This window comes from Furipterus horrens, unplaced genomic scaffold (assembly GCF_987537825.1).
Source record: "Furipterus horrens unplaced genomic scaffold, mFurHor1.1.pri manual_scaffold_5, whole genome shotgun sequence".
In the NCBI taxonomy this organism is placed as follows: Eukaryota; Metazoa; Chordata; class Mammalia; order Chiroptera; family Furipteridae; genus Furipterus; species Furipterus horrens.
Window position 1 is genome coordinate 184,260,485 of NW_028327175.1, and position 27,646 is coordinate 184,288,130.

At 39.7% G+C, this 27,646-nt stretch overlaps 1 protein-coding gene across 1 annotated transcript in view; it reads left to right on the top strand.

The window, feature by feature from the left end:
* Positions 1 to 27,646, top strand: part of SORCS3 (sortilin related VPS10 domain containing receptor 3) — a 550,161-nt gene that overhangs the window by 324,144 nt on the left and 198,371 nt on the right. The gene's annotated exons all lie outside the window — the stretch shown is intronic.

The following is a 27,646-nucleotide window of genomic DNA, read 5'->3' on the forward strand; positions in this document are numbered from 1 at the left end:
AGCCAATCACTGAGGCCACTGTGTTTGGCTGAGGCCTGGATTACATGCTGACCTTGATATCAGGGTGAGAGCAGGGCACAGTCCCATACAAACACCTTGATCTAGTTGGGGGAAGAGTAGTCCCAGGGATGTTAAGTGTGACTGGAAGATGTAGAAGTGAACACAGAGCGGGACAGCAATGAACATCAGACAGAGATGTCTTATCCCTGACCTGCATGGCTCAGTTGTTTGAGCATCATCCCACAAAGTAAAAGGTCACCAGTTCGATTCCAGGTGCCAGCACATTGCCTGGGTAGGGGGCCTAGTCCCCAGTGGGGACATGTGCAAGAGGCAGCCAACTGATGTTTTTTTCAAACATCAGTGTTTCTCTCCATCTCTTTCTTCCTCCTTCCCTTCTTTCTAAAAATACATAAATAAAATCTTTAAAAAATGTCTTATGTTACATAGAGACATGATTTTACATTTTTCTCATCTAAATTTTAAGATTATTACAAGTGAGACTGTGTTTTCCTTGTCATCTTTTTCTCTTCTGACTTTTAAAACAGAATATATAATAATAATTCAATACAGACTCAACACTATTGAATTGAATTACTTCCCTCAGTAGAGTCTAGAAGAAGCCATAGCTGCTAATCTATATTCTCTCTTGATTAATTATAGTCATATACTCTAAAGTCAGTTTCTCTCAAGACTGTGTTGATCGGGGCACTGAGGAAATATTAAAAATCTTCCGCATTCTCTGCCAGACTTCCGAGTTTTGTCAGTTATCCATGCATTATCCCAGGACTTCCCCCTCTTCCTTGTAACCCACGTTGAAGTCGTGTCCTGCTGTCCCGTCACTGTCTTTGCCTCCTTTCCCTACTCGTTGTTGCCACCTCGGTTTCTGTCTTTATTTTACAACACTTGTGGTGGCGTCCTAATTCTTCAGATGTTTTTCCATGTCTCTTTCTTCTAAGCCTTCTCTGTACTGATACCAAGGTAAACAATCTGTGCAGAATGGCACATGGGATCATTCTTCAGAAGACATCGCTACTCTTCTCATTTGCAAAGCTGACAAACCAAAGGGAGACTGAGATAACTGCTTAATGTCAGTAAGTCCGTTTGGGGTGCTCTGTGAGATGTAGTATCCCATTCCCACCCAGAGTGACTAACCACCCGTATCCCTTCCCTCAGTGAGCATTTGAGGCTTCCAGTCTACACCCCACCTACCATTTCCTCTTTGTATGCTTCATGATCTAGACACGTTTGGGTTGTGTTTCATTCTGTAAACATGGGTTGTTCCGCCTCTTTCCTTCCCTTCTCTTACCTCTTCAATCCACAGGTTAATGGACTTCCATAACCAGATGCCACTTATCCATGAAGCTTCCTTCAGTCATCCAGCCAGTGATCACGCTCCCTCTGAGGCTTGGCATTACTTTCTTTTATCTAACACTAAAAGTGCTCTTTATCAAGTGCATACTATGCCATATTTTATGTTAAGTGCTTACTCTACCTTTTACAATGGTGCGTACTTTGTCTCTGTACATAAAATCCATGTTGGGATGAATCTATCTTATCATCTTTGTTACTCTTCCAGCACCCAGACTAACATCTTGTACTTAGAAGACCATCAATAGGCATTTGCTGAATGGGTCAATAAATGAATAAAGAAGGAATGGAATGCAGTTATTGCTGAATTAAAGATGTACATGATGCAGGGGCCTGTATTTTTCTGACGAACATGGCAGATGATGACTTTTCTGTTCTGGTTATGCAAATGTATTTCCTTCTCTTCTCTGAATTTTGCAGAAGCACCAACTACTTACATTTGACTTTCAAGGCTTTAGAGCTCTTATGCTTTATGATGTCACTTGACTCAAGTGATTTACTAGAGCCCAGGTTTGCCCTTCTTAGGAAGTCCAGCATCTTTTCTCCAAACCCATCTAGTCATAGTTTCCTTGCTGCTTCAGGAAGCTTCCACTCTGTTATTGGCATTCAAGGTGCTTCCCATACTTGCCTGTCACTAAATATCCATGGGATTTGTGTTTTAAGAATCTTTTGAGAGCCCTGGCTGCTGTGGCTCAGTGGATTGAGCATCGGCCTGCGAGCCAAGTGTCGCTGGTTTGATTCCCAGTCAGGGCATATGACTAGGTTGCACGTCAGGTACCCAGTTGGGGGCGCGAGTGAGAGGCAACCACACAGTGATGTTTCTCTCCCTCTCTTTCTCCTTTCCCCTCTCTGTAAAAATAAATAAATAAGTAAACAAAAAAATAAATAAATTATATTAAAAAAAAGAATCTTTTGAGGCAAGGACTTTATAAATATTGGCCATGTAAGATAGTTTCTTTCAGACAGAGTTGTGAAACCTTTAAGGCTTTCCCTTGCCGTCAGGATAAACCACTAGCTTGAAAACAGGAATTCAACCTTTCCACTGTTTATATCATAGATGCATTGCCCTCTGATTCTGTGTGCAACCCTAAGCCACAGGTTTATCTCAGATGCACATTAGGGACTGGCAGACTATATAAATAAAAATGGTTTTGGACTATAGTAAATTGATATATACAAGCCCTGTCTAAAGATATTCAGGTTCAAATTTAAAATATATAAAGTTTTTAAAAAATAAAAATGGATAAACCAAAGCAACTCCCCTTTAAAAACACACACAAAGAAAAATAACAAGAGCTAGATTTGGATCACTAGGTTGAGAGACCTGTGCATGCACGCATGCACACACACACATACACACATACACAGACACAGGCACCCGACCTACCTAACCTTCACCATGTCCCTCATTCTCCTATGCTGTCCTGTTACTGCATAGGAGGGTGTTTACAGGTGACTTTATTTTCTTCTTGAACGACTACCAGCTCACAAAATCACCCAGTTAGAAAGGATGTCTCTTGTCTAAGCTTCCATGACACTAATCATCTTACCTCCCCTGCCGCATCACGCTCCCATGCCTGGGAGATCATTCTTCTGCTAATGTGCAGAGCATGGATCTTAGATATCCAGATGCCCAAAGTGCATTGAACAAAGCTTGTCATTGCTAGATTCTCAGATAACATTCTTTGGCTGGTGCTTGATCCATGAGCATATATGTACACTAAAATGGAATTAACCAATCAATTGAATAAATATCTCTTCTGTGATGTTTTACAGAGTTCAAACACTGTTTTTGCCTCCCAAACTCTGACACACTTCCATTTTAACAATGAATAATTCTAATAGTTAGTAATTAGAATAATGTTCCCAAGATGGGATAATTTTGGTTGACTCATTTGACATATCTATAAACATGCACTGAATAATATAAAATGCATCTTTTTGGTTTTGCCTTTATATATTAGGAAGCACCAAGCTTTTGTTTCACTGTTTTTTCCTGGTGTCCCTAATTTGCTTCAGAGATCACAGTTAAGAAAGTTAGGACAGAGATTTTATAATTTTATAAGATACTAGTTCTAGCCCTGTGTTTCCAAACTACTAGATCCAAAAAACAAGCAAACACACACACACACACACACACACACACACACACACACACAATTTATCCACTAAAAGACCTATAAGAACTTTAAAATGTAAATTGCTAAGTGAAAGAAATCAATTTGAAAAGGCTACATATAATGCATAATTCCAACTATGTGACATATTAACATAATGACTATGGAGACATTGCGGGGGTGGGGTGGGAGGAGAAGAAATGAATAGTTGGAGCAAAGAAGACTTCTAGGACAGTGAAAATTTTCTGTGATACTGCAATGGCGGATACATGCCATTATACATTTGTTAAAAACCCTTAGAATGTACACAGAGAGTAAACCCTGATGTAAACTATGGACTTTAGTAAGAATATGGGCTCAATAAGTGTAACAAATGTACTCCACCAATGCAAGATGTTGACAATGGGGAGGAGATGAGAGGATATGTGTGAACTTTCCATTTGTATGTATTTCCCACTCATTTTTCTGTGAACCAAAAACTGCTCCAAAAATTAAAGTCTATTAATGTTTTAAAAATCTTAATTTAAATAGTTAAGATAGTAAAATATAGCCCAATGGTCAAGAGATGACCTCTTATGAATTTCACCCAGAAAACCATTTTGGACATACTGGGAAGTTAAAGTAAATTGCAAGGATGACTATGGTTAAGAGGACTGAAGGTAGACTGGGTAAGCCAGAAACGACAGTTACTTCCTCTGAGCTTGTTTTCCAACACTGAGCTCTTTTTTAAGCATTTTTATTTATTCTTATTATATTTTATTGATTATGCTATTACAGTTGTCCTGATTTTTTTCCCCTTTGCCACTCTCCACTGGGCAATCCCACTCCCTCAGGCAATCCCCCAACCATTGCATATGTCCATGGGTCATGCGTTTAAGTTTTTTGGCTGCTCCATCTCCTATACCGTACTTGACATCCCCATTGCTATTCTGTAACTACCTGTTTGTACTTCTTAATCCCCTCACCTCTTCACCCATTCCCCCACACCCTCCTCCCATCTGGCAACCATCAAAATGCTCTCCATATCCACAGTCCTGGCTCTGTTCTTCTTGTTTGCTTAGTTTGTTTTTTAGATTCAATTGTTGATAAATAGATATATATTTGCCGTTATATTGTTCATAGTTTTGATCTTCTTCTTTTTCTTAAATTCCTTTGACAGTTCATATAATAATTGTTTGGAGATGATGAATTCCTTCATTTTTTTTTCTTGTCTGGGAAACTTTATTTGCCCTTCGATTCTAAATGATAGCTTTGCTGGGTAGGGCAATCTTGGCTGTAGGTCTCTGCTTTTCATCACTTCAAATATTTCTTGCCAATCCCCTCTAGTCCTGCAAAGTTTCTTTTGAGAAATCAGCTGACAATCTTATGGGAACTCTCTTATAGGCAACTAACTTTTTTTCTCTTGCTGCTTTTCAATTCATTCTTTATCTTTACGTTTTGGCATTTTAATTATGAGGTGTCTTGGAGTGGGCCTCTTTGCATCCATCTTGTTTGGGATTCTCTGTGCTTCCTGGACTTGCATGTCTATTTCCTTCACCAAATCAGGGAAGTTTCTTTCATTATTTTGTCAAATAGATTTCCAATTTCTTCCTCTTTCTCTTCTCCTTCTAGCACCCCTGTGATGCAAATGTTGGACCTCTGGAAGTTTTTCCAGAGGCTGTTTGTACTATCCTCATATTTTTGGATTATTTTTTCTTCTTGTTGTTTTGAATGGCTATTTTTTGCTTCCTTAGGTTTAATATCATTAACTTGAACCTCAGCTTCATTCACTCTATGGTTTTATCCCTGTAAATTGTTCTTTATTTCAATTAGTGTATCCTTCATTTCTGACTGAATCTTTTTTATACTGCTGAGGTGCTCACTAAACTCCTTGAGCATCCTTATAACCAGTGTTTTGAACTTTGTATCTCATAGATTGCTTATCTCCATTTAATTTAGCTCTGTTTCTGGCATTTTGATCTGTTATTTCATTTGGGCCATGTTTCTTTGTCTCCTCATTTTGGCAATCTTTCTGTGTTTGTTTTTATGAATTAGGTAGAGCTTCTTTGACTCTATGTCTTGGTTGCATGGCCTAATGTGGTAGGTGTCCTGTAGGGTCCAGTGGCACAGCCTCCCCAATCACCCAAGCTGGGGACTTTAGGTGCCCTCTTCCTGTGGGTGAGTATACCCTCCTTTTGTAGTTGAGCTTTCGTGGTTATGGGCAGATCAATGGGAGGGACTTATCCAAGCCAGTCAGCTGCAAGGATTGACTGTGACTACTTACCAAGCTCCTGCCATGGTTCTGGAGCTCAGGGAGAGTGAGTCTGAGTAGACGAGTCTGTGTGTGTGTTCTTTAAGAGGAAGTGCTTGGACTCCATTAGTTTCTTTCACTGGCTCAATCCCTGTTGGTTTTTGCAGCCAGAAGTTGTGGGGACTTATCTTCCTTGCACTGGAATCTTGGTGAGGGAGGGGTGGGGGTGGGGTGCTGGTGTGGGCCTAGAGCTCCTTGCTTCTCAGATATCCCTATGAATTTTTATCCACCACAGATGGGTGTGGGAGCAGTCACTTCTGAGTGTGCACCCCTCATACCATCTCAATGGATGTGGTTTTTTAAATTCTGCAGTCGTCATACTTCCATTCAACTCAATTTCTGTTGGTTCTGAGTGATGGTTGTTATACATTTTAGTTGTAATTTTGACGTGGTTGTGCGAAGAGGCAATCCATGTCTGCCTATGCCACCATCTTGACTGGAAGACTCCAAACATTGAGCTCTTAAAACAATAATTTCCAACGTGCCACAATGACCATTCTGTCTGTTATAAAAAGACTGGAGAAGAGACCAGATGAGAAACAAAATATTAGAACATCTTCTGGGAGGAAGTCCAAGGGTGACCTGGTTTTTTTGTATGCTTACTCTTGTACCAAACAATGACAAATGCTAACTTACCCAGAAAGGCTAGTCCCACAAATTCTTCTGTTTGCTGAAACACTATCTTGGATTTCTCACTAGTTTCAACTCAGCAGAATAGAATTGAAACCAAATAGTAGATAAATGGGTCTATTTGTTTTTATTTCAGCTGCTAATTTCATGTCTTTTTTTTTATTACTGTGAGTAAACCAGGGCTAGAAATAGAAAAGCATATGCGGATTTAATTTTTAATCTCTCAATTCCTGTCTGCTGGCTGCTGTGTCTGCAATTGCTTGGCCCATGGCAGTGGCTGCCTCTAACCTCTCAGCCAGAAGAAAGGGAGCAGAGAGTTTCTAATGTTGGTTGGAGAGAGGGGAGCTGTGGTGGTGGGGCCACCTTTCTGAATTAGAAAAACAGTTCTTGGTCTTCTATTTGGGGGGCACTGATAGATCAAGTCATTGTTTTTGGCACTGTGTCTTTTTTTTTTTTTTTTTTTTTTTTTTTTTGGTGCCTGGGGCTGGAGGCATTAAGCTGTTTGAGTCAGAGCTGTGTACCATGCCATCTTGGCAATTGGCAATTCTGTATTTTCAGCATTTTGTCAATGCACCGAGTAAGAGAAATTGTAATTGAGGCTGTCTCCCTGTAAATCATGTCACAAAGAGTGAGCACTTCCAAATGAGTGGTCCAATAGGAACTTCTGTCCCTTGCCTGGGGACAGTGGGCAGGGGGTTGGGTATTAGAAAATCAGTCTGAGGCATCTCTGTAGTTGCTGAGCAATGCAGTGAAGAAGAAATGGAAAGTACCTTCTAAGTTTTTGCAAAATTATGAACTCTGGACAAGGGGTTGGATCAGGGGAGACAATTAGCAAGAATTTATCAAACTAAAAAATCTGATTGGACTTGGGAGGGAGGGCAAGCTCACATGCAGAGTAGTTCCAACATGCTTACCTGGGCAGGCAAGGAGCTGGGAAGGCTTGATTGCAAGGAGAAACCAACCTACATGTTCCCAGTCTAATTATTTTCATTTTTGTAATTGGACTCTGTCATGGAAACACTGTTGGAATATAGTATTCTTTGTGCAAGGATGATAAGGTGGCAGAAGGGGACATCTATATCGACATGTGATTCACACTCCATATGTGATATGCAATAATACAAACTAGACTCTGGGTGAGAGTACTTTGGATAGCTTGTGTGTGATTTTGTGGGGAATCCTTTTGGTTTTCTTCAAAGGCTTTTTGCATACGTTTCTGTTCTTTGTATCCAATGATGTAGCTGAGCATGCATTTGACTGTTGTCTTTCACTGTGCTTTATGATATGAAATGCCAGCAGGGGAGGGTTATGGGCCCACTTTACAGTCAGCCAAAGATGTAAGCCAATCTCAGTGCTAGTGGCTTTAAAGGGGACTCCAGCATTGATTGCATGGGACCATCCCTTCCCTGAAATGCAAAATTTGCCTGAAATAGGGATGGAATAGGGGCAGGGGCAATGGAGAAGATCCGGTCTTAGCCTGATCTAATCTTTTGCTGTTCTGTGCATTGTTTGCCCAGGGGAGCTTCAACACCCCAAATTTCCACTCATTTTCCTCCAAAACAGCCACTGGACTGGAGTTTCCACTCCAGGCATTTAGAGGTCTCCAAGGAGTATGTATAAATGAATGTATGTGTATGTGCACGAGCTGCCTACTTAAGAATTAAACAGAGGCATTTTCTTAAGCGAGGCTTTCAGACAGAATGTGTAACACCACAGGGCTCCTGTGCCTTGTAAGTAACACCCTTAGCTATTGCAGGGCAAGGCACCTCTGCTTTGGGAGTGCACCAATTTTACAGTTTTTATATATATATTTTTGTTTATTTCCCTGTTGGATTTCTGTAGTAAATTCTTTTTGAAAATGCTGGCCTGTCTCAGCTGTACGACGGGGCCTAAGGGAAAAAGGATTGTGTCTGATTTTTCAGTTTCATCTCTGTCAGTGCTGGGACAGGAGAGAAAGGCGGACATAACTCAGAGGAAAAAGTATCCTGCCCTCAATGGGGATTTTGCTCAGGAGAGCTATTTTTTTCCCCTTGCTCAAACCTTGGACGAATTTGTGTTTTGTTTGTGGATGCTATTCCCTTGGCTGAGGGCTTTCAGTTTTGTTGGTGTCATTCGCCAAGAGTTGCTCTTGGTTACACTTGAAAAGCAACAAGTACATCACAAACAAGTTCAGCAGGGGCAGTGAATGAATATGGGGATGCCGGGCCGATAGCTGTGTGCTGTCCTCTGAGCCGGGAATTTATGTGGCACTTATGTTATGATGGTTATTGGCCTGCCCAGCTAGGTTTCTCATAAAGCCTTTTCCCAAGGAGATTCTAGTAGTAACTGAATTATCAGCTGAGCTACCGTAGCTGAAAGTTCTTGACTGTGTGTTTCTGAGACCAGTAAAGTCATCCTTCCTTGGTTCTTTCTTTGGAGAAATTAGAATTTCTACAGATTAGGATTTCTGGATTTCACTCCGATGTTCTTTCTGTGCAGGCTTGGGCATTGCCTGACACTCTCTGACTTCAGAAACTGTTTTAAGACTTTAAAAATAATTAGTTGTGTACTTGTCAGTTTCCCCTATTAGATTTCGAGCTCGTCCAGGAGGTTTTGTTTCTGCAGAGTATACATAATAGGTAAAATATAAATATTTTATGAGTTTCTATTACTTCATTATAATTTTCTCTCTTTATCTCTGTTTGTCTCTCTCTCTCTCTCTCTCACACACACACACACAAACATATGAAGAAGAAGATGTTAATTCATGCAACCAACTCATGAAATCTTCACAAACTCATTCCTTTCTAGATTTGAATCACACTAAATGACACCCCAAAATCTTAGAGGTGTCTTTCTCTCAAACCCAACTCTGATGTCACAGCAAATTTTGTCACTTCTTTCTTCCAAATACATCCTGAATGTGATCAGTTCTCTCATCTTCCTCTACAATTTGGTTCACAGAGTACCAAGTCTCAGAATTCTGTGTGACCCCTCTTCCCCTCTCAGACCTCACAGCCGTTCCATTACTGAATCTTACTAATGTAACCTCTGGAATGTTTTGAAAATCCCTCCACCATCCCAACTCCACCACTCGCACACCAGATCAAACCACCTCCCATCATTGCTGGACCACCTCCGTCGTCTTTTCTGTAGTCTCTCTCCTTTCCCTTTGGTTGCCCCACTTCCTGCTCTCCATAGGGAAGATTTAAGACTTACATCATATTGTGGCAGCCTTCTCAAACACCCCTGTGCATTTCCATCATGCAGACTAGGAAGCCCAAGGTTCTATCCGGGGCAGACATGCCTTTTACAGGGTGTCATCCCTCATTTTCTCTCTAACTTCATCTCCCAATGCTTCTCCCTCTGGCCCACTGACCCAGCTACTCTGGTCTGAAGTGGAGGGCTCCTCTCATACACCACCCCAGCTGCCACCTCTGGCTCTTTGTCCTTGGTCCCCTTTCATCCTAAGTCGCTCTTCTCCAGATGTTCACATCACCTGACCTTTTATTTCATTTGGGTTTCTGCTCAAATGTTAACAACTTAGAGACGTCTTCTTTGTCTGTCTTCACAAAATAAATAGTACCACTTTTCATCCTCTATCCCCTTACCCTGCTTGAATTTTCTTCTTAGTTATCTCTAAGTGACATTACACAGACAACCTCATTATTTGCAGATTCTGTATTTGAGAACTTACCTACTGAATAAAACTTATTTGTCAGTACTCAAAATGTTTTCACGGTCATCCACAGACATGGAAGAGTGGCAAAACATTTGAGTTGGTCAAGTCACTCAACATGTTCTCAGCTGAGTTTTAACAAAGTGACTCCCTGCCTTCTTGTTTTGGTTCTCATACAGGAAACAATTGTCCTTTTCATGGTCTGTTTTATGCCATATTTTAAAATAATTTTGTATTTTTTCTTGGTGAGGTCATTGTTGCAAATGACCCCCAAGTACACTGCTGAAGAGCTGTCTAGTGTCATAAGCACAAGAAGGCTGTGATGGGCCTGAGGTTAGTAAATGCTTGCATTAGTTAAGCTGCCTTTAGGCATGAACTACATTGCTCTTAGCCATGAGGTCAATGCTAATGAATTAACAATATATATTAAATAAGGTGTCTTTAAACAGAAACACACCTAAAACAAGGCTGTATATTGATTCTTTGATGAAAATATAAAGATTGGCAAAATAGGTATACAGCTGTGGGTACACAAAACAGCTTATTCTTATATTATTCATTTATTAATTATTGTATTTTTTTCCATATGAGCAACTTTACACCTACTTTTGCCCATTCTATGTTGTGACCCAAAACTCACGGGAACCTAACCTTGTATTTCCACTAGGAAGAATGGTTTAGTATTTGCTAAATCAGTCTTTGCTCTGACTTTAAGGACCCTTACTATTATGAATAATGTGAATCAAATGTAAATAAACACACACATATATATTTGTTTTTCTATTTATGTATATATAAATATCTATTTGCTTGTTGCCACTTCCGCCATTACTATGAAGTCAGGGATCTGCAAATTGTGTTTTCTAGCATTTTGTTCTCTGCTATATTCTTAGCACCTAGAATCATGCCTCATCCATGGAAGGTGCTCACCAAATTACTGATTGATCAAATGAATGAAATCCTTTAGTGAAATATAGTCAAGGATATCTTAAGAAAAAAAATCTGACAATTGTTTTTGTCTACCAAACATTTTAATTTTACGAGACATCATGCTATTCCTAATTTCAGCATAGCTCTTAAGGTGGGATTCTTAGAAACCCTCCCCCATCTCCACTCCTTGAAGTGGCCTGCCCAAGCTCACACTGGTTCCATGTTTCCATGTTGTGAATCTTGGCTGTGTGATTATTGAGTACATGGGCCATGGAATCAGACAGCCTGGTTGGCATCTGACCCGCACACTTGTTGTTTCTGGTCAAGTGACTTAGCCCTTTCCAAATCTTGTTCCCTATTCTATGAAGACAACCAGAATTTCTCTATAGGCTAGTTGAAGGACATAAATGGGAGGAAGCAGACCACTTAACCTAGTGCCTGACACTTAATACGTACTTTTTAGACATATTCTTATTATTATGTACTTTGAGCTTCTGCTGTTGGAAAAAGGGATGTCAGTGCCTATGAGCAGGGATGGACAAACTTTCTGTAAAGGACTGAATAGTATATATGTTAGGTTTTGTCAGTCATATGTTCTCTGTTGCAACAACCGAACTCTAAATGAGTATGGCTATGTTCCAATCAAACTTTCTTTACAAAAATAGGTGGCTCATAGTTTGCCAACCTCTACTTTAGACCAATAGTACTCAACCATGTCTGCATATTAGAATCATTTGGAGAGCTTTTAAAAAATAACTCTGTCCAGATACTCTATTTCCAGAGATTCTGATTTAATTTTTCTGAGATGGGCCCAGGCATCAGTATTGTTGACAACTCTCTGCAATTCTAATGCAGAGAGAATAGAGCCACTGATTTGGATTATCATAGCCATGAACAGAGAACCTCAAAGCAGTTGATGCCTTCCTACTTCCGACCTAGCTCCCTGCTCACCCCATTTTAAAACCCAAGCATCAGCATTGTTTGAGAGCTTTAGGCAGGGCTGTGTAGCCTGCGGTCAGTCCCTTTTGCTTAATGCTCAGACCGTAACACATTTGTGTCTAGAGGGAAGTCTAATTATCTATGTAATAAATGCATTGCACTTTCAGGGAACACAGTCCAGCTGTTACTGTGCATTTTAGCTGAAGCTATGCATTTTTCTATTTAATTGTGCTTCAGTGCTGGCAGTTGGATGGAATGATTTTAAGTGGAAACAGTATGCCCATATCCTTTGTCAAGGTTATGGCTTCTGTGATGAAGCTAGAAGTGGGTTCCCATGAGTCAAAAGGTGTCTGACTTAAGGTCAAGAAAATTTTATCTAGTGGGCGCTAGAGCAAGCTTGTGGTACTCTGATCACTGCTGAACTCCACATATTCAGCTGGACATTGTCTACCTGTGATGGAGGGAAGGTTGACTAAAAATAAGAGAATGAGCTTAGTCATAAAGGTCTGTTCTAAGAATTGTCTAGAATGAGTTCCTCAATGTATGGTCCCTTAGAATTTATGTTTACATTGGAATAATCTGCTAGCTTGCTAAAATGCAGATTTCTGGGCTCCGATCTTGACCGCCTGAATCAGAATTTTGGAGAAGTTCCTGGAATGTACATTTTAAATGGTTATCTGGATAACTTTGAAATTTGAAAGCCACTATTTTAGAGGAAACCAATAATTATACTTCTATAAGAAGACTGAGAATAAGGAATTCAAAGTCTTCCTCAGAGCAGCCTAGTTCATTGATAGAGCTAAGACTTCAATCTAAGTCTGTGTATCAGCTAGCTAATGATGCGTAACCAACTCTTCCTAAACACAGAAGCTTAAAACCATAAACATTCATGAGTTATTATAACTCATTCAGTTGGTTGGGTGATATTTCTGTTCTCAGCTAGATTTATTTATGTGTCCATGGTCAGCTGTGCTGATCTTAGTTGGGCTATCACATTTAGAGCTCAGCTGGCTGTGTCCTGGTCTGCGATGGCCTCCACTGTGATATCCGGGTTCTCTTCTATGTGATCTTTCACCCTCCATCAGGCTAGCACAGACTTCTTTACCTGGGGAGTGACAGCATTTCAGGGATTAGAAGTTCTTAAGATTTCTTAGGAACTGCACCGAGAGCTGGAACCCTGTCATTTCCACTGCATTCTGATGCCAAAACAAGGAAGAAGGGCAACTTCAACTCAAGATGTGAGGAAATAAATTTGACCTTTTGAAGGGAGGAGCCTGAAATCTGTTTACAAAGGCTGTAGATACAGAGAGACTAAGTGAATCCTCCAAAGCCTGACACGCAGAGTCCTGGACATTTCTCACAATATTTGAGAGCCTTTTTAAAGTTTATCTGCCAGCTTTTACAGATGTTAGGAAGCATCAATAGTGAATATTCGCTTGGGTTCTATTCCTAGGGTTATTGCTCTTGGATGAAGAATTCAAAACCTTAAGGGGCCTAAGAACTCATTGGTTTAAATCCCAGCTGACACTTCAATTTCCTGACAGTATCACCTTGATCAAAGTGCTCATCCATCTTCTACTCAAACACATTCCCCAAGTCTCTGGAGAACTTGATGTCATGCAAGGCAGTTTCTTCCTGCTTCAGAGAGTTCTTTTCATTACAATATTATTTCTTATATCAAGCCAACATTGACTTCCTTCTACATTTGATCTTTTGGATCTACCTCTATCTTCTGGTGCGTCCCAGAAAAAAGTCTCATTGTCCTTCCACAGAACATTATTCCACATTTGAAAACATTTATAAATCTCCTGGCCCATTGGGCAGTTTTCTGTGCTAGCAATCCCAAGTTTCTCCAGCTTTTCTTCTAGGACATAGTTTAAGCTTCCTCACAATTCAGGGCATTTTCTTGAAAACATTTTTTTTCCTATGGCAAGCAGATGTTTTAGAATAAACACTGATGTTGGAATTAGATGTTCTAGAATGGGCTTTGAGATCTTGAGCAAGTTCATAAAGCCCATGAGGCTTCTGTGTTTTCTTCCAGGAAGTGTGGACAGAAATAACCATCGAAGAGTGTTTATTTTGTGACAATTAAACCAAACAACCTACCCACAAATGACTAGCCAAGAAAATCCTCCATGATTAGTTTCTTTTTCATTTTTTTCCGTATTCATCTGAAATAATAACCATTAAACTACATACTATTTTAAAAAATATCTCGAGTTTGAATGAACTCTTAGATTTTTTGGCCACATATTAAGACTACAATGATGAACATATTTTAATGTCCACCTGGAGATTTGTTTCAAGTGATGTTTCATATACTGGGGATAGTAAAGCCTCTGTTTCTTTCAAAATGAAAGCAGGAGCTATTGTTTTGTTACTTAGAGATAGTAACTTAACTAAATGACCTAAAACAGAGATTTATGTTCTCCTCACCTCTTTTAGATTCAGGCCTTTGGAAAGGAAAAACAAATTTGAACTTGGAAAAGTGTTAAGGAAAAATTGGACACAGTGAAAAGGCCAGGATAGTAGTAAGCAATGAAGTGGATATTAATGATAGGATGTGATGTGAAATCAAACCATTAAGGATAGAGAAAACACAGATGTGTGTGTGTGGTGGGGGGAGTCGGGAGGGGAATGTGGGTTAGAACAGAAAAATCAGTGCACGGAGAAATGCCAACATTTATGTGCTTAATATGAGGCACTTTTGAATTGTAATATATAGAAGTGAATAGAATCTGATTGCAACAGAAAATCGTCAAGAGAATAGGACTGTGAAGACAAAAGAATGGATTTTAGTAAATGCTATGTAAATTGTAAGATTATTTTATGTGACTGTTAGCTCAGAAAATACTCTTCAGTATAAAGGAAGATAAAATGAATTGTGTAAATGGATTTATAAATAAAAGTGCTAGATAAATTCAAGATACAATGTCATTCATGCGTAGCATACCCAAATGAGCTATTATTCCTGTGAGGTTATATTAACTTGTTTTTCTTTTAAAATCAAGCAGTTAACAAAAAAAGAGCACTGTACAGTTTAAAAGAAAACAACAACCTTTGAGAGGGAAGTCTGGCCCCTGGTTTTGAATTCCAGCTCTACAACTATCTGTGTGACATTAGACAAGTCCCTTGGGCTCTCTGAGTCTTAGATACCCCATGTGTAAAAGAATTGTCCAGATGATCTCTAAGACCACTATCAGCTATAGAAGTATATTTTTCTGATTCAGTTTTGTTGGGCAGCCCTATGGCAGATTCTGTGAGGGGGATCCAGATTTCAGACGGGAGTCCTCTCATCCAGGAGCCTCTAATCTATTGGAAGAGATTACCTGAAGTTTTGAAGCATAAGTGTATGAATGAATAGATCAATATTAGGATGGGTTAAATAAAACTAATCCGGGAATTTATAAGAGAAACCTGTTGTTAGAATCTGGCTGGACAGTGGGTGTTAAATATGAGATGAGAGATACTATTTATAAGGTACCCTTTCTTTCTCACTAACTTTTTATGGTAGTAAGTTTTATGAATTTGCTTTTAAAAGTAGTTCTTTAGTTTTCCTGTTGTAATCTTGCTTCTTTTGGCCACATGTGGCAAAGGATGGCTTCAGAAGAAGAAACTTAAAACTAATATTGAAAGTAGGGTAGAATTAGACAAATTTGGGAAGGGAAAGAGCCTTTCATGCGAAAAGGATAGAATTTTGAAGACTTCAAGAGGAATATTTGTGTATTCGTTCAGCAAATATTTATTGAGCATCTATTCCCCTGTACCTGGCACTGTGTTAAGCATTTGGGACTATTGAAGTAGCAATCTCTACTACTTGGAATGGAAGGCAGACGTAGATCATATAATTACACAAGGATATAATTTCATACTTTGATGAATGCTCTGAAATAAGAGAATGAAGAGCCCCGACAGCAGATAATAAGTGGACCCACTGCTCTCTAGGGTAGTTGGGGGACCGAAGAGGCCTTCCCTCAGGAAGTGTTATTTCTGCTGATACCTGACATATGAGTATGAGTCAGTACATGAATGGAAAGGGTGAGCAGTGCAGAGACAAGAAGGGGATTTTAGGTAGAGGAGGAGAAGGTGTAAAAATCCTAAGATTGGGGAGAGTCCATAGCATGTTTGCAAAGATAAAAGAAGGCCAGTGTGGCTGAAACCTAAAAGAGGGAAAGAGAGAATCCTGGAGCAAAACGCTGTTGGGAAATGAGCGTGGTGTCATCCTGTTGACAGAGTGTAGACACCAGTCATTGTGACCTAGTTTCTCCATGTCTGATTGGAAAAAAGCATGCTATACTGTGGGGTGGGAATTGGGGAACATGGGAACAAGCATCATGTGTGCTTTGTGTTCTCAAATGGGCCTTTAGAGTCACCAGCACCTCTAGCAAAAAGGAGGACACTAACTTGTGACAGCCTTGGTTCCCATGTTCTCCCCATTCCCCCGCCTGCTTGCACCTGCCTGGGAGAAAGTGATATTTTGGGCCGAGAGTTTCCCTTGATAGCAGGGTGCGTCAAGCAGAGCCCCGTTTGGCCGTGATCAGCCCGTCATGCTTGCAGCTACAAGATAAGCAGGCGACGAGTAAAAATTTAATAGTTTCTTTTGTCTTCCCCCTATAAAACAACCCCCTCCTTCTCTAGGAGTTCAGAATCGGAGCCATTCATGGCATGGCTCCCAGCCTGCTTGATAATTCCCTCAATAAAGTTCTTTTTCTGCTCACTGCGTCTTGATGGTCTTCTGAGTGACTCCATGCTTACAACTTGGGAGACAGAAGGCTTTGGATATCTAAATATACATGTAGCCTCTGAAAATGGAGGCAAAGTCAGGCAAAATAGGACTTAACTGTGTTAGCTGACAGGGTCTAATGCAATTGCTTTCTTGCAAGTATGGCATTGTCAAAACTATGTTTACCTTACCCTCGTTCTTTATAGTTAAGGAGACTTAAATGAAAACCCTGCCAATAGGGTGTCTTTCAATATCAAGTCCAGGATTCCAAGTGTCATTGGTACTAAGAAAAGAACACAACTCCACTTACAGTTACCCTGCACAAAACACACTTTAGACAGTTATATGAATCACCTCATCAATAATAATCAGTTCCTAATTATGCATCAGACCTTCTGGGTGTCACTTCCTCCTCTTTTTCAAACTGGGGCTCAAAAACTCACCTCTGGGGGCAGTGGTGAAAAGAAAATATAATAGATATGGAGTGTCTTTCTGAAGGGTTCACCTCACTTGAAGATTTATCTTTCATTCTAAGCACAGGTATCTTATAGAGAAGTCCACAAAATATCCATGGCAATTTACAGGAAGAATTAGAGACTTAAAAATATTTGCCCTTATGTCAGACTGCTTAAGATAAAACCCCCAGATTCCTGATGAGATGTTTTATTCCCTTTGGCTGTTGGAAATGTTTTGTTGGAAAATCTTGAGAAGCACTGAGTCTCAAAACATGTTTGATACCATTTATAGAATACCCTGTGCCTTTTCTATCAACTTCTTATGGTTGTGAATCTTATACATTTACTTTTTAAAATAGCTCTTGTTTTTATGATGTTGTAATCTTGCCTGTTAGGTTTCAGAGGAGGGAATTTTGAAATCTGATATACAAATCTGTGTTTCTCTACACTTCTCTGCTTTTATAGCCTTTACTCTCCCAGCCCACCTTCCAGTCTTCCTGTTATCCTCATCCTCACGTTTTTGTGGAGTTGTTCTCTCCTCTTCCTCTTGAATCCTTAGATGACCAGGCTGGGATACTTCTCCATCTCTGATCTTTCTCCTTTAAGATGTGGTGATGAGAACAATGTCCACTGATCCTGGGCCAAGTGAATTGTATTTTTGTAGGAGGATGAGATAATGCTTCTGTTTTAAGTCCAACATCTTCCCTAATGGCCAGAATGTTTTACCTTTGTTCACTGCAGTGTATCGGGGGAGCTTACTTATCCTTCAGGCCGGCTTCTACTCATTCATTATGACTCAGGTCCGGGCCCAGCGCCCAACCCAGCAGCACTGACCACTCCTTCCTTTGAGTTCTCCCGGCATGCTCCTCTACCTGCGGTGGCACTGGCCTTGTTGTGTTGTGTTGCACTTGCCTGTTGACATGTCTGTCTTCCCATCTAGGTTTTCGGTTTCTGGAGATCAGGGAACCCTGTGCTATTCATCTTTGTGACATCACACCTTATACTAAGCCTAGCACATGTTAGCTGATGAATTAATGCTAAGTGAGTGGACTAATTTGAGCTAATTGACTACAGGGCACATTGGCGATAATTCTGAGTTTCATTTATTTACTTGAAGGCATCCAATGTCAAAGTATAAAGAAGCATAGTATAAAGGAGTGTGTATTATCATCCAGTCTCTTAGCAATGAAATGGGGAAAGACTTCAAGGTGGGATTGCCAGATAAAACACAGGATACCCAAGTAAATTTGAATTTCAGATAAACTACAGCATTCAAAAAAAGGAAAAGCCTATCCCAAAATTTTATTTTATTTTTCTGAAATTCAAACTACATGGGTGTTTTGTATTTTTATTAGCTGTATCTGATAATTCTACTTTCAGGTAAAAGAGTCCTACTCTTTCCTTCAGACACTTGTAATTCTACACTAAGATTCAGGTCACATAATGGTGGCCTTCAAGCAGCATCTGACCTTCTGGATCAAGATATTTGCCCTGCAGTATGTTCTAAATTCCTAAATTTTTAGCCAAACTTGAAAAATATGGAAACTTTCCATTAAAAATAATCAAAATTTCAGTTTCCTTTGGAAAATTATAAAACCTGATCACACTGAATCAGCTCTCCTGTTCAGCTCAAAAACAGCAAAACCCATTTTTAGATGGAGCACAGGCTCTTTGGATTTTGTTTCTCCCCAGCATTGTGATAAAATGTCATCTTGTCATGAGTGTGTGTTCATGATATAGTTTTTCCTATAAGTCAGTGGGGCAACTGCTCAGCTAGCTGCCTGCTGAATAGTGCAGTACCAAAGAATCAAGAAGAGTCACACAGAGTAACTATGCTATTCAGTCATTTTTTTGAATGAAGGTTCACTCAAAGTAGAACATCAACATGCATTAATACCCTACTTACATTCTAGCAATCTAAGAGAGTTATAACACACAAACACACACCAATCAATGGACAATAATGAACCTGAGTCCCAGAGTCTCAGTCTGCAGGTCTAGGAGACAGCGTGGTGGGCAGAAGAGTTGTCAGCATCTTTCAAGGAAGGATCTCTGGAGCCAGGTGGGCAGCAGGGCAGACAAAGTCTTCATTCCAGGAGGGCAGAGCCTCCAGTGGCTGATGCCAAGGGAGATCAGCATGGCATAGAGCAGCTCTCTGGTGTGTGAAGCTCAGCTGTCTCAGCAGTGGTCTGGAACCTGCCTCAGTTATAAGTGGAAAGTTGTGTACTTCACCCTTCTGGGTCTTTTTGATAAATGTCTTGGCATCCCTGATGCCAAGTTTGGAATTTTTCCGGGAACCTATGTTTGGTACATGGCTGTTCTGCTTGACACCCTGATGCCAAGTGTGGAATGTCCCCAGGAGCCTATGGATGGTACATGTCCATTTTTCTTGACACCCCTGCTAGCATGAGTGGAATTTACCCAGAAGCCTATCTATGGGTGGTCCCGCTCTGCAGACATGGCTATTCTGATCACATGTGCAGACATCTTAACTGTGCTGCCTTGCCAGGCATGTTTGTTCTGACCATGTAGGTAGGTATTTTAAGTGTGTCTTCTTGCCAGATGTGTCTTAGAGTGACTTAGGTAGTTTCCCCCTTGAACCAAGTATCATGGCTGACTGGCAGCTGTTTTTAGTTGACATGAGTGACTCCAATTTGTTTTATACACTTTATGCTATCTTGATTGGATTAATGCCATTTAATTGGTCCTGCTCTCCACACATCTGTTGAGAATTATCTCCCTTACGCTGTGTTTTTCTAAGATTTGAAAAGAAAGTGAAACATATTTTGAACTCTATCAAAAGCAGGAAAACAAGCGTTTTAATAAAAGTGGGGAAATCTTCTTAGGTAGGCAAAGACATTTCCTCAATGTTTTAAGTGCCAGAAAAATGAACCTGTGTCTACAGAATACAAATAATTGTACTATTTTTCTAATATCTCTCACATATTCACACTATGGGCTTGAGGGTCATTTGTGTTCTTGATCTCCATTAGAATGTAAGGCTTCTGAAAGCAGAAATTTTTTCTTTCGTTCACGGATGTATCCTAAACCCATAGAACAGTTCTTGTTTCTCAATAGACATTTGGTCAATATTTATTAAATGAAGAAATGAACAATGGAAGCTATCTGAGAGAGATAAAACCTCTCTGGCTAGAAATCTTCAAAAAGGGAAGAAAAATGGTGCCTCCCTTAAAAGAATAGCATGATTAGGTGAATGCCTATGTCTTTTTTTAATAAATATTTTTTTATGGTTTACATGCCTTATATCTTCCAAGGGCCAAGGAAAATGACTGCAGAGGACAGAAGCTGTTATGTACCCAGAGTTTAGAGTGACACTGGTTGGGATTGTCTTTACCAGTTATCAAGAGAGAAGTTAAGGAACCAGAGGCACATGTTGGGAAGGACTCTTTGCTGCTGTGTGACCCTGTTTTCTCTCCTGCCTACTGTAAATACTGCCACAGCCCAGGGGATTCTCCCTGCAGCCCTATGGAGCCCAGCCATGCCCTCCTACACGCTCTGTGGCTACCAAGGAAATAAGCGGAGAGCTCTAATTATTTTAAGCGTGAGCTTCGTTTTATTTGAAAGACAAAATTCTCATGACCACAATTTTTCAGAATGCTACCTAAACTCCATAGGTTTTGAGAAAAAAATCAGGACAGTTATGATTTAAATTTGAATTTGCCTACAGGGGAAAACTTATATAAATGAATTTCCAACCATCCTTCACTCCACATGGGAGATCTGCCGGCTCTAGGGAATCTAGCTAGAATAACAAAAACTGCCATAAAGTGCATTATTTTGTTGCTTTTCCTGATTATGTCTGGTTGCCACCATATGGTTATTATGAATTCACATTTATTTTCAAACCATATCCTTAGAGGTACAATGAAAATGCATAGGACAGAGAAATACTAGCGAGTGAGAGTTTGGCTTTTAGCCATAGATTCAACAACCTGGCCCTTAAACCAGACTTCTGGACTGAAAACTAAATGACAAGGAGTGGAGAAAAAGCAACAGAGAAAGGCAGCAAGATCTGTCATGATTGCTCCTGGTGGTAGGTGTAAGATGCCTGCATTTGACTCCTAGGGTTGCTGTAACAATATAACACCAGCTGGGTGACTTAGAACAATAGAAATTCATTGTCCCACAGTATGGGAGGCTAGAAGTCTAAAATCAACGTGTTGGCAAGATCATGCTCCCTCTGAAACTTATTGGGGAGTTCTTCTTTTCTTATTTCTAGTTTTTGGTGATCTGCCAGCAGTCTTTGGCATCCCTTGGCTTGTGGTTGCATCATTCCAATCCTTTGTCTTCTCATGGACTTCTCTGTGTGTCTTGCCTCTGTGTCTGTGTATATGTGTTCAATATTTTTTCATCCTTATGAGGATATCAGTTATTTTGGGTTAGGCCTCATTTGGGTTTGGCTTCATTTTAATCTGATTACCTTTACAGAGACCTTATTTTTAAGATATTTATTTATTTATTTTTAGAAAGAGGGAAAGGTAAGGAGAAAGAGAGGGAGAGAAACAACACTGTGTGGTTGCCTCTCGAGCGCCCCCAAATGGGGACCTGGCCTGCATCCCAGGTATGTGCCCTGAATGGGAATTGAACTAGTGACCTTTTGGTTCACAGGCCAGGGCTCAATTCACTGAGCCACACCAGCCAGGGCCAGAGATTTTATTTTTAAATGTCACATTTTGAGATACTGAGGGTTAGAAATTCAATATATCTTTTTAAGGGGGACACAATTTAACCTATAATCTCCCAATGCAATCATATTATTCTTTGAATTAAGCTTTTCAGATACAATTTGTTCTTCCTGTGGAACATTATTACATTGATTAAATTACCTCTTTAGTTCTTCAGCTATCTGATGCTTTTCCTTGGCAGGCTGATGTAATTAGGGAACTAATAACTGAATCAATAAGGAAAAGAGCATGTTATTTCATATTTTCCAGCTGTTCTGATGATTCATTTAGGGCTCTGTGTGTGTTGCTACTGAATACGTGCTAGTTAACAGATATGAGATCATGGCACATAGGGAAAGGAGGGAAAAAAGAGGATCTCGATTGTTCTCTGGTAAAAGGTCAGGAATGATGTCCATGCAGGGAGGGACATTGTGAGGTGGGAAACCTAGGACAACATGGTCTTGTATATGTAACTTTATGTGAACAAGAAATGCTTTTTAAAGATATTTATTGCTTGGAAAATACATTTTATTTTAATGTTGCATGAAACATATTGGGTTGAAGCCATGCAGGCTATATAAACACCATGTGTGCTAATACAAATACATGTCTAAGGAGGGATTCACCACTCTCTATGATAATCTCTGTGAAATATCATTTTATGGAAAATCCCATATTGCCTTGTCTAATTCCAGTCTCCTCATGAAAAAATTGGAGTTTTAATTCTTGGATCTTTAAAAGGTGGTTTTAGAGATAAATATAATGTGTACATTATAATTAGAAAGTTATTATAAAAATTTAAGTTACAAAATACAAGCTTGTATTACTATGAAAATATATTGAGGTCTGTCCAGAAATGGTCCAGCCATTGTTAATGTTACAAGAACAGTTTGCGTGACATCAGTGTAATCTGGCAGCCAAGGAGAGTGGACAGGAATTCATGAGTGTGAACGATGACAACTTCACTACACTTGTCAGTGGAGGTGTTGGACGCCACTGAGTGAGCATGTGTACTGCGTGGTCGTCACATTCAAAATAACTGAGCGAATAGGGCAATGAATCTGCATCAGATTTTTCCATTAGGCTTGAAAATTCCTCTTAGACACTATTCAGGTGACTCAGAAGGCCACAGCTATGTGTAACTGGTGATTGGCAGCTTCTTCACGACATCATGCCCCCTCATGCATCATGTCTTTTTGGTGAAATATCAAATCACCCCAGTGACTCAGCCCCCCAACAGCCCAGATTTGGCACCCTTCAACTTCTGACTTTTCCCAAAACTAAAGTCACCTTTGAAAAGGAAGAGCGTTCAGACCACTGATGATAGTCAGGAAAATACAGTGAGGCAGCTGATAGTGAATGGGAGAACTGTGTGAGATCCCAAGAAGCCCACTTTGAAGGGGACTGAGGTGTCGTTGTCCTATGTACAATGTTTCTTGTATCTTCAGTAAATGTCTCTATTTTTTATATTACATGGCTAGATACCTTCTGGAAAAGCCTCATATATGCATTGTAAAGAAATTTGAAAATAATGGAAAGCTTTAAAAAATATAAAAATTACCAATAATCCCTCAATTCAGAGATAACCACTGCTAATATTTGGCATACTTCTTTCTAATATGTTTCAACTTTTTTTGCAGCACTACTTTAAATAAAGTTCATGTCACTGTGTGCATGTTTTGTAATATATTAAATATTATATAAAATTTAAAAATAAATTACAAAGTTATAGTGATTTTTAAATAAATTATATATTATAAACATTTTCATACCAACTAAATACTTGTCTAACACTTACTATTTAATGGTTACCTATGTGCTTCATTTTTATTTGAGTGTTAGGCCTTTTTAAAATTTATTTTTTATTGTACTTTTTCCGTTATCATTTATCCCCTCGAACCCTCTTCCCCCTCCACCCACCCTCCTCCTTCCACAGTCACCACACTGTTATCCATGTTCAAGAATCCTTTTTCTTTTTTGTTCACTTCCTCCACCCCCTAACTGACTCCTCCCCTGACCAAGAGCTGTCAGCCTGCTCTCTATAAATCCATCTCTATTTTGTTTGTTAGTTCATCTTGTTCATTAGATTCCAAATATGAGTGAAATTGTGTGGTATACTTTTCTCTGACTGGCTCATTTCACTTAGCATAACGTTCTCCAGGTCCATCCATGCCGTTGCAAAGGGTAAAAAATTTTTTTTCTTTTTTACAGCCAAGTAATATACCATTGTGTAAATGTCTTATAGTAGTTTTACCTACTCATCTACTGATGAGCACTTGGACTGATCCCAAATGTTGGTGATTGTAAATAATGCTGCAATGAACATAGAGGACATGCCAGATGGCCAGTAGAGATATAAAAAGATGCTCAACATCACTAATCATCAGAGAAATGTGAATTAAAACCACGATGAGATAACACCTAACACTGGTCAGAATGGTTATATTCAATAAATCAACAAACAACAAGTGCTGGTGAGGATGCTGGAAAAGGGAACTCTTTTTCACTGTTGGTGGGAATGCAGACTGGTGCAGACACTGTGGAAAGCAGTATGAAGTTACCTAAAAAAATTAAAAATGGAACTTCCTTATGTCTTAGCAATTCCACTTGTGGGAATTTATCTGAAGAAACCTGAAACACTAATTTGAAAAAATACAAGTACCCCTATATTCATTGAGTGTTAGAGCTTTAATTTTTTTAATTACTAAAGTCATACATATTCACAATAATTTAAAAATCTAAAGAAGAAAGTACCAATGGCCCACAATCTTGCCATTGCCAAGATAACTAGTACATATTAATATCATAACATATCTCACATTGCAGTATAACTGTCTGAATAGATGTCTTCCACTATTCATGGCATTTTAAACCTTTGTAAGCCCAGCATTTCGTTCAGTGCTTAAAGCATAGCAGTTGCTTGGTATACTTTTAGTGAATGAATGAATGAATGAATGAAGAAATGGATGAACGAATGCACAAATGGAGAGGCTGCAAAGATCCACCTGTGATAGAATAAAATTTGTTTCAAACTTAGCAACTTACTAGATTGAGAGACAAAGTAGCTAACCCAAGGCCCTTAATGAATAGGAGCCTGCTCTTTCTGTTCATCTGAATCAGCCTCTAGGCAGAGAATTCAATTTAATTTTTCTCCCATCAGTCAAACTGCAGAGCTGAAAAAGCAGAACTAGGAACAGGGGAGGCAGGAGGTGGAACAGGCTCGGATGAGGAGATCGGCAGCTGATCTCTTGTTTTGTTCTCTGATACGAAGGGCATGAGATAAGAGGAGCAATCCTTTTCCCAAGGAGGAGCGCTAGCAGGAGCTGGGGCAGATGGCATCCTGTCACTACCAGGATCCCCCACAATGGAAGGACTGATCATGTCCCCAGGAAATGGAGACCCCTGTAGTGTCAGTGTGACCCTCATGGTTTATCCGTGGCTTGTCCCTAGAGTGTGCATCGGTGGGAGACACAGTCGTGCTGGGTGTTACTTGGAGGAATTTGGGGCTCTGTTTGCTTTGATTGAAATCAGGGCTGACAGAGAGTCTGATAACATCTTTGGGTTACAGAAGGCTTCAACTAAAGTCTCTTCTGAATTTAATTGGGAAACATGTGTTTCAAGTCTGAGCATCTATCCCTCAGACATCTTCAATGGGCAGGAAAACATATCATTTCTTAAAACCTTGCATTGAAAACTCAGTTTCTTCAGTAAAATTTCTGAAAATATATTTCTCAGTGGGATCGTCTGATCTTCGCAAATCCTGTTTTTCCTCCCAAACTACCCCAACATAAATGTACGTACAGATAGATATAGAAACATGCACAAATAGATGAATGGATGGATGGGGAGAAAGAGATAGATTATTGGACAGCCAGCCAGACATCCTCTATCTCTTTTCATCCAGTAACAGTCATCACCAACCTCCTTCCTCTGAAAAGCTTCCCCACATGCCAAGCTCAAGACCTTGGCCATACTGACACCTGTGTTCCTGTTGTCTGCTCCACTCAGTAAAATCTCTATCCGCCTTCTCTCCTGTCCACACCACTTACCTCCAAAGGCCTACCGCAGGATGTAGTTCCCCAGGAAGCCTCATTATTCCATTTCTACACCTATTAATCTTGCCCATTTCTCAGCTTCTAGAGCTTCAGCCTCTGCCCCATTTTCCCCTTTCATGCGATGCACCCATGTGTATATTTTGATGGTCAGTGGTTACCCTTTTTGTTGCTTGATGAGTTGGATGTGGTTCTGTGTGCTCTGCCACTTAATGGTGCAGAGTTAGTGTTTTTATTCACTGAATTGATAAGTAAAGGGACTAAGAGTAATGGGGAAGAGTGTTGACTATTTTTACCACATGCAGAGTTGGACACACGTAGTAGTTAGTACTCACCCATGAGGTGAGAGCCCAGTTTGGATAAATATGGTGAGACTTGAGAGGTGGTGTAGAGTTGGTGTGGTATAGTATAAATTCTCTGTCAGCTAAATAAGCATTGACATCCTAATTTTCCATATAGTTGCTGCAATCGCTTTGTAGACCAAGTGTTAATATCTTCATCTATAAAATGGGAATGCAAATAAACACATCAGTCATTTACTGGACAAAAATAGATTTTTTTATGTAGTTCATAGTAACAGTGTCCAAAAAATATTTGCTGAATTGGAAATGGGCCAAAATTTTCCCAAGCCCCGCAAACTCTTTTTTGAAGTTGTCAGGAACTTATTCAAAAATGACTCTGTATGGACTATAAGATTATGGTCTCAGAACTTAACAGACAGCAAAGTTACCGGGGTGTGTTGTGCCAGATGGCGCATCCCTACAGGTGAGCAGCTATTGGGGATGTGATTACAGGAATCTACTTCACCTGACGCTGTTTCTATAAACTTGAGGGCCACCTACTTTTGCCTTTCTCAATTTCTCTTCCTATAAAAGTTTGTGGGAGACGTATAAACATGGTGAAACCTACATTATAGTCTAGATATCATGATTTCGTGGAAGGGGATGTGAGCTTGGTGTCCGAAAACTTAACTCCTAGTTTCTTTGACCAAAACTTAACTTCTCTGAGCTTGAGTTTCCTTAACTGTGAAAGAGGTTATTTGTGTTCACCTGTGAGGTGCCAGGCATTGTATAACTAGTGATACATGAAGGTGAGTAAGGCATGATCCTTGTCCCTCTCTGACTCACAGTCTAGGTGGAGGAGAGGCATCCAACCCTAAATGGCTCAGCGTGAACAACTTCCTAGAGGAAGACAGTAGAAATAGCAGCGACACCATGGAGTCAGTGGTTAACTGCCTGGCTGATCAGAAAATGCTTGAGAACAGGAGTTTAAGTTAGTAAGAACTGTTCTTCCTTTCTCAGAGTGTCTTTTAAAGGCCCAAATAGATGTGAAAGAACAATGTGGTTGAATTATTATTATTATTATTATTATTATTATTATTATTATTATTACTATTATTATTCAGTTCAGATATTGTACCATCAGACATTCAATTGCAAAGAAACCCTACTCTTCTGGCTAGTCTCTTATAGGTATGCTGGGCTTTCCCTTACGCGTTACAAAGGGGTCAGACTACATCCATAAAATAAGTAATGTGGACCCTATTCGCATGCAGAGGGGTTTTTTTTTTTTTAATTTTCAAAGTTCTGGAGGCTCTTCTGGAACTTTTTCTCATTCTCTGAGTTGCTCTCCATCCTTACCTGCCTGTGTGATTAGTGATTCATGCAACAGATATTTGATGGACACTTAATATGTATTCAAGGAAAATAAACACAACTAAATACGGCCAAATCTGAGAGACATAACCATATATTAGCCTGGGATTAGTGCTCAGTGGAAACCAAATATGAGTGCAGTGA